The sequence below is a fragment of the Musa acuminata genome, chromosome BXJ3-9 (assembly GCF_036884655.1).
Source record: "Musa acuminata AAA Group cultivar baxijiao chromosome BXJ3-9, Cavendish_Baxijiao_AAA, whole genome shotgun sequence".
Classification (NCBI taxonomy): Eukaryota; Viridiplantae; Streptophyta; class Magnoliopsida; order Zingiberales; family Musaceae; genus Musa; species Musa acuminata.
Genome location: NC_088357.1, coordinates 32,857,221 through 32,871,243, shown reverse-complemented (window position 1 = coordinate 32,871,243; position 14,023 = coordinate 32,857,221).

Genomic DNA, 14,023 nt, shown 5'->3' with positions numbered 1-14,023 from the left:
GAAGAAAGATTATATGAAGGACTTCGCTTGTTGGAACTCGAGAGAAAAGGGGTTACAGATAGAGGTTTGGTTACACCTTGTTAAAATTTTCCCTCTCTCTTCTCTCTTCTCCTGCTCTCAATGGAGGTTGGAAAGATAGGACCAGTTGGAGCTCCTTGCTACTGCTTTTTAGTTGCCTTTGATTGTTTTTCTTCTTCTTCTTCTTGCTACTACCAAAGGCTTTTTCGAAGCTACTAAAGCTAATAGCAAGTTGAAAAAGTTCTCTACAATAAGGTGGCTACAAGTAACAAGAAGGACTATTGAACTTATAAATTCCTTCCTCTCTCTCTTTCCTCTCTTCTCAACTTAGGGTCGATCGGCTTTTTAAGAGGAGACATGATTTGGATGCTTCAAAGGGGCTACAACCCCTTAGTTTTACATGATTGAAGGTACACGAAATCTTAATCGGTTAGGACTTCTCCTGGGTTCCTTACAGTCGTAGGAGTCTTCTGTCGGATATTATCCTAATTAGTTAGGGATTACCCAAATCCTAATTCTAGTAAGACTCGGATTGAGCTTACTTAAATATGACCTTTGAACTTGAGATTGAGCTCGGTCATGTTTTGTTCTGATCAAGATCAAATTGAAGTCCAATTGACACTTTAGTTGAGTCGAATAGAGTTAGGCTCAAACTCAACTAAATTGTCTTTGATCGGAGACACCGCAGACTTATTCTAGGAAGGAATCACAATTGCACTTACAGTAGCTTTTGTGTTGATCACCTAAACACCGAAAGAAGGGATTATCGATGATTGATCGTGATAAGGGTAATAATTGCGATAAGACTCGTGTGATATCAGTTACCCCAGATGACGCATCACGCCTCTGTTAACCTGATGAGGACCTGATCAACACGGACCGGAACGCCTACCAAGGCACATTGACACCCTGTTCAGGCTCGATCCCTCACGCCACACCAACGGCAATGCCAGACGCTACCAGAAGTACGATCCTGCTCCCTGCGGGCAGGCACATCACGCAACGGTAATTCTCACTATAAAAACCCTCACGCTCCGAAGGAGTAGGAGAAAAAACATAGATAAAAAAAACCCCCTACGACGGCTCACTAACTTGATCGTCGGAGGGCCGAGCTTCCCCGACCTGACCTTTGTGCAGGTGCGAAGGTGGAGGTCTCCCACTAGACGCCCAGGTGACCAGTCCCTTCCCAGAGGAAACGGCGACCCCGTCCCGATCGAACCAATGCAATCGGCCACCTCAGCAGTCTCAGGAAACATCCCAAGGAGATCCCCCATCATCCGGACCCCAACTAAGTCGCGACGGCCCCGGGGCCACGGCTTAAAGTTGTTTACAACAATATTTTTGGCGCTAGAAGGAGGGCCCGAATGTTAGGGGATCGCCCAATTGGCTCAGACGAGCTCACGGTTGAGGGGTCACACCCGATGGGAGCTCCGAGGGAAACCCCCCCCCGCGCGCGGAGAACCTCAAGATGAACCCCCCGCCGCGACCTCAGAGCGCTATTGGCGGATATTTAACGACCCGGTCCTGTCACCGCCAGACGGCGCCTCAGCTGGCCCGTCGCCTGTGTCATCTGAGGCCTTTCAAGACCTCACTCATCAAGTCTGAACTCTGACCAGTATGGTGCAGTCCATTATCCCACTGGTTTCTCGACCACTGCACCCGCCTGCGATCCAACCACTACGTCAACAGGAGCCGCCCGTTTGGGCTCGCACCCCACCTCAAGAACTTTCGACGTCCCCTCGGGACCGATTAGCCCTGCTCGGGAACCGAGCGACAGCAAACCCGAGAGGCCGCCCGGAACCCGAGGCATTATCCTCATATTCCACAGATTCCCTGCGAGCCCAGTTACGCTACGTTAGTCAGCGGCTCAACGAGGTGCAAAAGGAGGTTCGCAGGTCAAGAGGAGAGCTCAGGGAGAGCTCGGGGAGGACGCACACCAGGGATCTCCATTCACACTCGAGATATAGGATCAGACAATCCACCCGAACTTCCGACTCCCCTCCTTGGACGCATACGATGGCTCCACCGACCCGGCGGACCATATAGCCGCTTTTCATGCTGAGATGGCGTTGTATGGAACTTCTGATGCTTTGATGTGCAGAGTGTTTCCCACCACTCTGAGAGGGTCGGCCCGCGCGTGGTACAGCGGCCTGAAGATCAGGACGATCGCCTCCTTCGACCAGCTCATCAAGGACTTCGAACTCAACTTCTTGGCTTACGCCCAGCCGAAACCTTCCGTTGCGCTGCTCCTCGAACTCAACCAGAGGGAGGACGAGCCCCTCTCCCATTTTGTGAATCATTTTGCAACGCAAATCCGAGGATTACCGGACGCTCATCCCTCTCTATTGATGCAGGCGTTTATGATAGGCCTGCGACCTTCTAGATTCTTCTAGTCCCTCGTGGAGTGACCCCCCACCACGGTGCCTGAGATGCTTCAACGGGCGAACCAGTTCATCGCGGCCGAGGCCTGGATGGCCGGGAAGTGGGAGGAGCACAAGAGGGTTAGGCCGGAGTTGGCTCGAGGATAACCGTCCGCCGCACCGAGGCGTAGGTTGGACCGTCCTGACCCACCGGCGTTGAGGACCCCGTTGCCCTCTTTGGGCGCATCCCGAACGGAGATATTTCTCCAAATAAGGGAAAAAGGGTTGCTCAGGGCCCCCAACCCGATGAAAAGCCCACGAGAACTCGCCGATCAGTCGAAGTATTACCGCTTCCACCGGCAAAGCGGACGTGATACTGAGGAGTGCCGCGAGCTGAAGCGGCAAATCGAGGAGCTCGTCCGTAGAGGACACCTCGATCGGTATATCTGACAGGACAGGGAGCTTTCCCCCTATCCGGTGGGCCTTGCGGAGTGCCAAATCAATGTCATCATAGGAGGCCCAGCATTTGGAGGAAACAGTATGTCCAGAAGGAAGGCCTATGCCCGCTCCGCCAGGGTCGATGCTCCCGGGAGCGGCCCTGACCCCGAGGTCATGTTCCCTCCCGAGGGCGCTGAGTGATCAGAACATGACAATGCGCTTGTAATAATGGCCAGGATCGCTAATGCCTAGGTTAGAAGGGTCATGATCAACACGGGGAGCTCAGCCAATGCGCTCTATCTTGACGCTTTCCAGAAACTCGGGTTGGCTAAAGAAGCCCTTAAGCCCATGTGCTCGGCGCTCACAGGGTTCATCGGCGCATCGATCTCGCCGCTGGGGGCCGTCACCTTGCCCCTGACTTTGGGGACGCCGCCCAGATCGAAGACGGTGATGTCCACCTTTTTGGTGGTGGATCTCCCCACCGCATATAATGTCATCCTCGGTCGCCCCACCCTCAACAAGATTAGAGTTGTAGTCTCCACCTACCACCAGACCGTGAAGTTCCCGACCCACGTCGGGACCGAGGAAGTCTGGGGAAGCCCCCGTGAGTCCAGGCAATGCTACTTGATGGCGGTCTCGCTGCACAAAAGGGTAAAGACCGACCGCCCCCTGGAAGACCCGAGGGAAACGAAGCGGCCGACCCTACATCCCGAGCCGACGGCGCCCACTTGCGATGTATCGTTGATGAAGGATCAGCCAGATCGGACGATCAAAGTCGGGTCAGAACTCCCCGAGTGGGAGCGGGAGCAGCTCGTCGGATTCCTGTAGGAGAATGCTGACGTCTTCGCCTGGTCGCCATCCAACATGACGGGCGTCGACCCAAAGACTGCCCAACATCACCTGAGCATATCGCCCGATGCTCGACCAGTGAAGCAGAAATTGTGACGGCAAGCTACAGACAGACAATAGGCTGTCCGTACAGAAGTGGAGCGACTCTTGGCAGTAGGCTTTATTGAAGAATTCAAGTACCCGCGATGGCTGTCTAATGTAGTCCTGGTGAAGAAATCTAATGGGAGCTGGAGGATGTGTGTTGACTACACCAGTCTCAATCGTGCATGCCCAAAGGACTGCTATCCCCTCCCGAGGATCGACCAGCTTGTCACGGACAAACTTCGAAACACCTTTGCCTTCTCACGGACACCTTTGCCTTCTCAGCTAAGCCGAAGGCTTAATAGTCCCATTTTAGTTGGGTTGGTGGCCTCTTTAGGCTTGTAAATAAAGGTTGTGTCATGTGGACACGTGCGAGAGATTCTCAGTCTGTAATAGACCATTTTACCCTTTGTTGTGCCACTGTTCAGAGCTTGTAAAGTCTGTTTGTAATTTGCATTGTCTATGAAGTGTTTTTCGGATATGTTTGCTTGTGGATCCCGATTGAGGCGTTCTCTTTAGCCCGTTCTCTCTTTTGTTGGTCCTAAGGGACAATGGGAGTCTTCGGGGAGGCTGACCTTTGCGGACGGACACGCAAGGGTGCCGCACGACTTAGACAAAACCAGCTAAGTCCATGACAGATGGTATCAGAGCGGGACAAGCACTCATAGAAACACTTAGCATGCAAACGTGGGGGACCTAGCGGGGCTGCGTTGAGGGCAGTCAGCACACGCGTGACCGTTTGGGGGAAAACGGGCATGGAGATGTAGGGAAAAGGAGTCGCTCAGAGGAATGGCCAACCCTTCGCACAAGAGGCACCACGAGAACAGGCAAGCTTGGAAGAATGTGGAGCGCACAAAGGTTGGGATGGCTGAGTTTGAGCTACGGCTCAACGTTGACAACCATACTTGATGGTGCTCAAGGCAAGCGAGGCGCTTGGTAAAGGATGAGACCATTCAAGGTGGAATGAGTTGCTCAACGACCAAAAGAGTTCTGCAAAGCTCACAGAGGTGAGGGGAATTGCATGTGCTTGTATACGGACGATGGAATGTTCGTGGCCATCCCAAGGCGACCGAAACTCGGTGCCATAGAGCATTGAAACTTTCTCTTCGGCATGTGAAGGATACATCCGTAGGAGGCTGAAGTGTGCAACAAGTTCAGCATGTTGCTAGGCCTTGAGGGGTGCAGTGGGGACTGTATTGACGAGGAGTCGCAATCTAGCAAGTGTGTTTGCAGGAGGCAGAACAATGCACAGTTTGTTCAGCAGATCGGAGTAGTCTAAGGGGATGGTGGTCTCCGAAACGAAGAGAGATGTTGCTCCAACGGGATAGTTATCCAGGAGGGATAAGTCCCGGCTCTCCAGAGGGAGAATCATGTGAGACGGACCTCACATGTTGAGGAGGAGTACCTCAACAAACAACAACTCCATGAAGCTCGATGGACTGAGCAAGCGGCGAGGAGTCATCGCATGATCTCGCTTGAGAGAATGCATTGGTGGATGAATTGCAAGATCAAGTGGGGGAGCGACCCAAAGCAACTTAAATGAAGGCACACTTGGAGTCGATATGGAGATTGGACTCAAGGGAGGGCTGACCCGTGGAATGGTGGGCGCGAGGGCCACCATCGACTCAATGCAAAAACGAGGAGCGGAGCAACTTGGGTGTAACTTGGCGAAGTACCCAAGCCGTATGAAGTGAGCCAGCATAGAAGTTGGAACATGGAGCAGAGGCACAGTGCTTTCCTTAAACAGAGGTCAAGGACATGAACTCTTGCAGAGGCAAGAGTAGGATCATGTTGTTCTATGGGTCCTTCATTCTGACGGAGCGGACTCATCTTGCATGGTACCAAAGATGAAGGGAGCTTCGGGGCACATGCACCTTATCTCGGAGAAGCATTTGATGGAGAAACTAAGGCGACTCAATTTGCGGAGGCGAAGTTGGGTATAGAAGGCCTTAGCACAGGGCAAGAGGACTCAAAGGTGGGTACTCTTGAAGAATATGCCACAGTGTTTCCATTCGAGTTGCTATGAAGGAAGCGGTGCGCAGCGGAGATTGTGCTGGTAGGGGCAGAGGCCCAGGATCCAGACAATGGTGCACAAATTACAGTGAAGTCGGTGGAATTCGGGAGCTACTAGGCGACGGACTGTCCTAGAGCGGTGCTTCATCTAGGTGTGACCCAAGAGTGGGTGGATGAAGGTCGATTGCCAAAGGGGCGAACAAAATCGAAGGTGGAGAAGACCCTGCGATTTATTGGCAGAGGCCACACATGGAGGGTTCACAATTCGAGTTTATTCCACAAGGATCAGAATGCAATGGAGATGTCACCAGGAGGCGACATGGTGCAGCGGATTGTGGTGGAACAGTTCGTGGCAATGCGATACACACGACTTAGTCCCGGGAGGGACTGGATCATATAGAGGTATGATCGGGAGCTACTGGAAGCTCCACTTCGGTGAACAACACGACGGCAAGAAGGGCTATGGATTCAAGGAGTGAAGGCCATGGTACCGCAGAGGCGGGTCTTTCGGGCGTGCATCGAATTTTGCATCGGATGAAAACCTTGGTCATCAGCATATGGGGGCTGTGTTCCACCAAGGGAAAAGTTTGAATGCAAGTACCAGTGAGTCCCATGGGAGGGACTTGATCATGCAGAGGTATAATCGAAGTAGCTGGAGAGTTGGACTACTCCAGAGCTCATATTCGCTTAAGGGAGCCTGGCAAGTCAGAGGACAAGGCCGAGTAAGCGAACGTTGTTACCAAGGAAGCTAAGGAGAACAGAATCGGTGCAAACCCTACAATGTGATGGCAGAGGCCATGCATGGGAGTTGCAGTCTGTCTTTCCATCGACCAAACAGAATGCTTGGAGAACACAGAGGTGTTGGAGTAGGGGGTCGAAAGGGGCGAGGAAGCGACGACAAGTCCAAAGGGACTTAGCTACCCAAAATCAAGGATCAGTTAGAATGGAGGTGGACTCAGAGGAGTGCCACGGAGACATATCTACTGATCGTGAAGAAAAGGGATACAGATGCGAGGCGACGGATAGTAGGGCCATAGGCATGGCAGCGCCATGGTACCGTAGAGGCGGGACTACCGTGAAAGTCATTGATCCCTTGCTCTCATGGAGGGAGAGCGCTTGGTCGTGAAAGGGGCCGAGGAGGTGGAGAATGCAGAGGCAATCTTCAAGTACCGAGACAAGACTGAAGGGCAGAGGCCGAAGAACTTCATAAGACCGGTGTCAATGTGCTTCTCATCAAGATAGCCGAAAGTGAAGGACTTCGGGTCATGCAAGAGTGCATAACCAAGGAACGAAGCAGGCAGTACGTGGTGCTGTACCTTTGCTACTCAGAGGAGTAGGCGGCAGGGTTGATGGAGAAGACGGTACAATCCCAGAGGCGACCAAACCTATGAGAGAACTACTCCAAGTTGGGGTGAAAACTTCCTGCATTCCAGAAGTTCGATGGCATTGAGAAGGTGAATCACAGTAGCTAACTCAACGCAAGGAGTGCAAACACTTCATGTGCTTCAGAAGTGTGAGCAAAGAGTAGGCGAAGGCCAGTAACCAGCTCGATGCATGAAGTACAACCTCGAGGAGGCGGGCGAAGTCAAGTAACCTTTGCCTTCTCAACTCTTAAGAGAATGGGCGAAACCGAGTACCCCAATTCTCTTATCTATCCAGCAGAGGAGCTCTGCATATATTCAAAGACCCTTCGAAGATAATGGAAGACAATAGTTGTCAAATCCTCACCAACGGTGATCGGTGCTACTGAGAGTAGATTGTCCGCTTCATTTCCCAACGAAATGCCAATCGAAAGTGGAAGTGATGCGAACCTACTTGGATGTGACAACTAAGTGAAAAAAGAGTCAATGGGCAAATTTTATGGAGGAAGGACCCAAAACTTCAGAAGTTTGCGAGACGATGCTCATTAAAGCTCCAACAAGCATCCACCCAGTTCAAGCAGCATGAGGAATTTGAGAGACTGGCACAGTAAGGATGGTCTTTTCCTTCATCTGGGGGATCCGCAGGAATCAACAATGATCAACACAACTCAGCCAACCCCACACCAGAGTCAGAGTCATTGGTGAGTTGCAACAGCATGGCGGATCAAAGGTTCGACTACTCAAAAAAAGCAGCGGAGAGCAGCTGGGAGCCAAGAGGCGCATTGTAGCTGGAGTAGAAGATTGAAGACTCAGCAAAGGCGAGGAGTTGCAGTATCAACAAAGGCTTCAACGAGGACGTCGAAGGAATAAGTGGGGGAGAATGTCATGGACAAACTTCGAAATAGGGTGTTTGATGTAATGCTTATGTATGTTCGTGTCTTTTAGCATGTTCATACCTTGTACAGCATGTAGAGGGGCGGCCGAAGGCTTAATAGTCCCATTTTAGTTGGGTTGGTGGCCTCTTTAGGCTTGTAAATAAAGGTTGTGTCATGTGGACACGTGCGAGAGATTCTCGGTCTGTAATAGACCATTTTACCCTTTGTTGTGCCACTGTTCAGAGCTTGTAAAGTCTGTTTGTAATTTGCATTGTCTATGAAGTGTTTTTTGGATATGTTTGCTTGTGGATCCCGATTGAGGCGTTCTCTCTAGCCCGTTCTCTCTTTTGTTGGTCCTAAGGGACAATGGGAGTCTTCGGGGAGGTTGACCTTTACGGACGGACACGCAAGGGTGCCGCATGACTTAGGCAAAACCAGCTAAGTCCGTGACAAGCTGGTCGACGCAACCGTCGGGCATGCCCGTCTTTCGTTCATGGATGCCTTCTCCGGCTATAACCAGATCAGAATGGCGCCCGAAGACCAAGAGCACATGGCCTTCCTCACTGATCTAGGAGTGTATTTCTACAAAGTTATGTCATTCGGGCTGAAGAACGTAGGTGCTACCTATCAAAGAGCCATGAACAAGACGTTCGCCCAACAGATCGGGCGAAACATCGAGGTCTATGTCGACGACATGATCGTGAAGAGTCGTGTGACCATGGATCACCTGACCGACTTGGCCAAAACATTTGCCACGTTGTGGAGGTATGGTCTGCGACTCAACCCAGCAAAGTGTATTTTTGGCGTCAACTCGGGAAAGTTCCTCGGGTTTATTGTACACGAAAGAGGAATCGACGTCAACCCGAAAAAGGTCCAGGCGATCATCGATATGCAAGCCCCCCGGACAATCAAGGACTTGCAGCGACTGAACGGAAGGCTCGCTGCCTTATCCCGGTTCCTATCCCGATCTAGTGATCATTGCCTCCCCTTCTTCCGGGAGTTGAAGAGCCCGAAGAACTTCCAGTGGATGGCGTAGTGCAAAGAAGCTTTTGGACAAGTCAAACGACACTTGGCCAACCTCCCCCGCCTTGCCTAGGTCTCTTTTGGGGAAAAACTCGGTATCTACTTGGCTGCCTCCCGGTAAGCAGTCAGCTCCATCCTGATCAAGGAAGCCTCCGATGAGCAACTACCGGTCTACTACATCAGCCATGTCCTGAATGGGCCTGAGGAGCGGTACCCACCAATCGAGAGACTTGCTCTGGCGCTCGTGCTGGTTGCCCGGAAACTACGCCCCTACTTCCAAGCCCACCCAATTGAGGTAATCACTTACCAACCGCTCAGGCAGGTTTTATCTCAGTTCGATGTTGCAGGTCGGCTCTTCAAGTGGTCGGTAGAGCTTGGAGAGTTCGACATACAATACGTGCCGAGGACTGCCATCAAAGCCCAGTCGATAGCCGACTTCATCTCGGAACTAGTTCAGACTAAGGATGGGGGTTCCGGGGAGCCTAGGGAAGCGTGGATCCTACACGTGGACGGCTTGGCTATTGCGTGTGGTGCGAGCACGGGACTAGTGCTGTCAGCCCCCGACGGGCATTCATTCGAACGCTCCCTCCGCTTTGGGTTCCAAGCAACCAACAACGAAGCCGAGTATAAGGCTCTCCTGGCAGGACTCAGGCTGGCCCTTGAGATGCAGGTGAATGCCATCCACGTCCTCACCAATTCGTAGCTCGTGGCCGAGCAACTCGGCGGTGGATACGAGGCCAGGGAACCAACCATGGCGAAGTACCTGGCAGAGGTAAAAAGCCTAGCCTCCAATTTCTCTCACTTTACGGTATCTAGGGTGTCAAGGAGTCAGAACGAGTGAGCCGACGAGCTAGCTAAACTGGCCTCAAGGTTGGACTCCAAAGCCCAGTCCGGGATTGAAGAGCTCCCCTTTCGTGCCATCTCAATCTCGACTGTATCTTCAACCGACGCGGATGCCACATGGGTGCAAGAGATGCTGCGCTTCAAGCACGACGGGATTCTTCCCACCGACAAGGCTGCGGCTCGGCGCATCCGCCGAACGCAGGCATGGTACTCCGAGGTGAACGGACGGCTCTACAAGCGGTCCTTCTCGCATCCTCTAATGCGGTGCCTCAGGCCTAAAGAGGCTCAGACGGTCCTGGCTGAGGTCCATGAGGGGATTTGCGGAGAGCATATCACTGGACGGACCTTGGCTTACAAAGTCCTTCACCAAGGATACTATTGGCCCACCATGTCCCAAGACGCAAGATCTTATGTACAGTGGTGCGACCCGTGCCAGAGGCATGCCTAAACGCCCCGGCAGCCTGCGGTTCCGCTCACCCCCATTGACTATGCGTGGCCATTTGCACAATGGGGACTGGACCTCCTCGGCCCTTTCCCACCGGCCTTGGGGCAACGGAGGTATATCGTCGTGGGAGTAGACTACTTCACCAAGTGGCCCGAGGCCGAGCCACTAGCAATGATCACGGAATGGCAATTGGAGAAGTTTGTCTGGAAAAATATTGTGACTCGGTTCGGCTTGCCCAGAACCATCATCACGGACAATGGATCCCAATTCGCCAGCACGAGGTTCCGAGAGTTCTGCACGAACTATGGGATTCAGCTGAGGTTCAGCTCGGTGGCCCACCCCCAAACGAACGGACTGGCCAAGGTGACCAACCGATCTATCCTGGACGGACTTAGGAGGAGAGTATCTGCGGCCCGATCGGCTTGGGTGGATGAGCTCCCAAGTATCCTATGGTCCTTGCGGACCACCCCCAAAACTGCAACTAGAGAATCCCCCTATAGCCTTTCATTCGGGACCGAGGCCGTCCTACCCCCCGAAGTGGTTTTCCCTACCCCTCGAATGGAAAACTATGATGAAACGACATCGGCCCAAGGAATACAAGCCGGCCTTGACCTGCTCGAAGAGCGGCATGCTGACGCACACCTGAAAGACCTCTCTTACAAGAGAGCCGTCGCCAGAATCTATAACCGCAAGGTACGGCCTCGACCCATTAAATTAGGCGACCTGGTCTTGCGCAAGACCGAAGTCAGCGACCTAACCCGAGCGCGCAACAAGCTAGCCCCCAATTGGGAGGGACCTTATCGGGTTGTTGACGTCATCTGGGTCGGCACGTATCGGCTTGCAACCATGCAGGGCCACCCTTTGCCGAGAACGTGGAACGTGCAAAATCTCAAGAAATTCTTCGTATAAAGGAGAGGTGAAGTAGACAAGGCAGAAGTCTGAAACAAAAGTTTTATTGAAATCAAAACCTGATTATAGGACCAGACAAGTTACAGCCCCAGACCAAACCCCTAGGTTATTACAATATTCTACCCTATCTCTCGGAGGCTTCGGCGCTGTCATCGAAAGGGACCTCATCCGGCATATCGACGCTATGGTCTTAAGGGCAGGAGGCGAAGGGGTTTTCCTCGACCTCCAGGTTGGGGTGGCACGCCTTGAGACGAGCCAGGGCAATCCGATACCCATATTTATAGGTAACCTGCCCCGACCGGATCAGACCGAGCTGAAAGCCCGAGGACTCTTTGTGACTCCTCAATCAGCTTCCTGTCTTTCTCCGGCCGCTGACTCATCTCGGTGGCTAGGGTGTCGGAAGCCCCCTTCACCTCGGCGCGTGCATCCTCCAACTTTTGAGCGAGGCCCGCCGCCTCGTCCCGAGTCAAACGAGCCTCGGTTCTAGACACCCTCAGGAGCATCTGGAGCTCGTTATTTTGATCCTTGGCCGCCTTCACCTTTGATTGGAGGCGCGCCGACTCCGCCTCCAACTCTGAGATGCGTTGCTCGGCTGCCCTCGAGACGGAGGAGAGGCGCGTCACTTCCGCTTCCAGATCGGAGGCACGCTGCTCGGCCGCAGCGACCGCCTCCAGAGCCGCCCCTGCACGGACCTCCTCAATCTACCGACGCAGCTCGGCATTGCGGTCGCTCAAAACGCCGAGGGCCCGACCCGCGTCACGGACATGGTCCATCAACACTATGGTGTAATGATGGCCCTGCAAAAAGAAAGAGTCAGGACAAGTAGCATTCGGGCGTAGGCAGAAAGTCGATAGCAAGATGCTTACCCACAGCAATGTCTTAGCGGACTTGCCCAACAAAATGTCCGAAGGCATGGTGTACAGATCCCGAGCCATGTCGGGAGAGCCCGCCTCACGCGAAGGAGGCCGCGGCCTCCCCATCGGTTGGTCGGAGGGTTGGCCCTCCGGGAGTGCACCCATCACCCGAGCTTGATAGGGCTTGTCCTGCGCTCCCGTAGGGAGGCGACACAGGTCACGGATGGAGGGTTCCCGAGGCGCCTTCCCTGCCACCTCATTGCTCGGGCCAGCTTCTCCCCAACCAAGGCCCCGTCGCCGATCACGGCGGCCCGGTTCAACAACAAACTCCCGGGCCCGAGGTGGAGGCATATCCTCCTTCTGGATGCCGATCTTCGATTTCTTCCAGGGCCGACTGGCCTCGAGTTCTGTTGGCACTTCCTTTGAGCCGGCCCTTGGCTCGGCCGTTTGACGACGCGACCGACGAAGAATGCCCCCCCCCCCCCGCACAGCGACGAGGTTCACCATCTATGCACAAAAGCACCGACATTGGTCAGAACACCAAAGACAATCTTTTAGAAAACCCTAACGCTACCCATTGCGGGCATACCCCGAGGTGCCGAGCAAAGACCCGCCTCGACCAGCCACCCATCGGTCATTTCCCGGATAACCCGGGATGTGGGGAGAATCTCCTTGAGCCGCCGAAGGTCCCTACGCTCCTCGTCGTTCAGGGTCGGGGTGGTGTTGTCAATCATGCGCGCCGCCCACCGGAGCCCGAAGCCCCAGTCCTCCGAACGATAGACAAAAAAGAAACGCCCCTTACATCCCTTATTACTGGAAGGAGCCCCGCTAACCCGGAAGCCCGCTCGGGCAGACAGATAGTAACCCCCCGACCCCTTGGAAAGGCAGAAGCAGGAGAGGAAGAGAGACCGGGTCGGGATGATATTGGCGTAGTGACACTCCTCTAGGAACGCCACCAGATAGCGCCAGGAGTTTGGTGCCATCTGCGATGGGGAAATGCGCCACCACGAAATGCAAGAGGTGATGACGGGATGCAATGGGAGGCGTAGCCCAGCCTCAAAGGCATCTAAAGTTAGGGCGAAACCCCTTGGGATAGGGTCGTACGTCCGCTGCCCCGGCTCAAGGGCAGTAAGCACAAATTCCTCCGGGATACCACAATGACCCCGGAGGTAACCAAGTGATGACTCGTTCATGGTAGAGTCGAGGTCGTGCGGCCACATTAAGGCTTCGAGAGCCCTAGCCGCCTTTTCGTCGGATGACAAGTTGGGGCTCGGCGGCAATGCTTTTTCTCCGACATCACCGGAGGTGGATGGTGAAGAAGGCGGGGGCAAGGAAGAGAGGGAAGCCATCCTCACCGACCTTAGGAAGGAACAGCGGGATAGCCGATTCGGACGAAGCAATACAGTCCGAAGAAATAATTGGGTGAATGCAAGTAACAAGACGTGCAGGAAGCCAACTGCACGTTATTTATAGGCCAAATCCTGCCAAAACGACGACCCTTCCTCTCCTAAAGCACGTTGCGTCAGGCAAACCAAACGTCACTTCACCATAAGTATGGCCTGACGTGGCAGCCAATCGGCGCGCAGTGCGAATGCTGAAGCGCTGATCTTATCAGCCTCGAAAACCAGCGACTCCCGAAAGTGACGGTCCCCTGGGCTTCCCTAGGAGGGAAATGACCTAGCCACCCGTGCCCGCACGTCATTAAGCAATGAATTACTGATCATAACCAAGTTGCTCCTCGGCTCCATACTGCCCGAGGCAACCACCTCTGCGCGGCCCGCTCGCCTGAGTCGTGCTCCTCGGCTCCATGCTGCCCGAGACCACCACCTCTGCGCGGCCTGCCCGCCTGAGTCGTGCTCCTCAGCTCCATGCTACCCGAGATCACAACCTTTGCGCGGCCTACCTGCCTGAGTCGTGCTCCTCGGCTCCATGCTGCCCGAGACTACCACCTTTG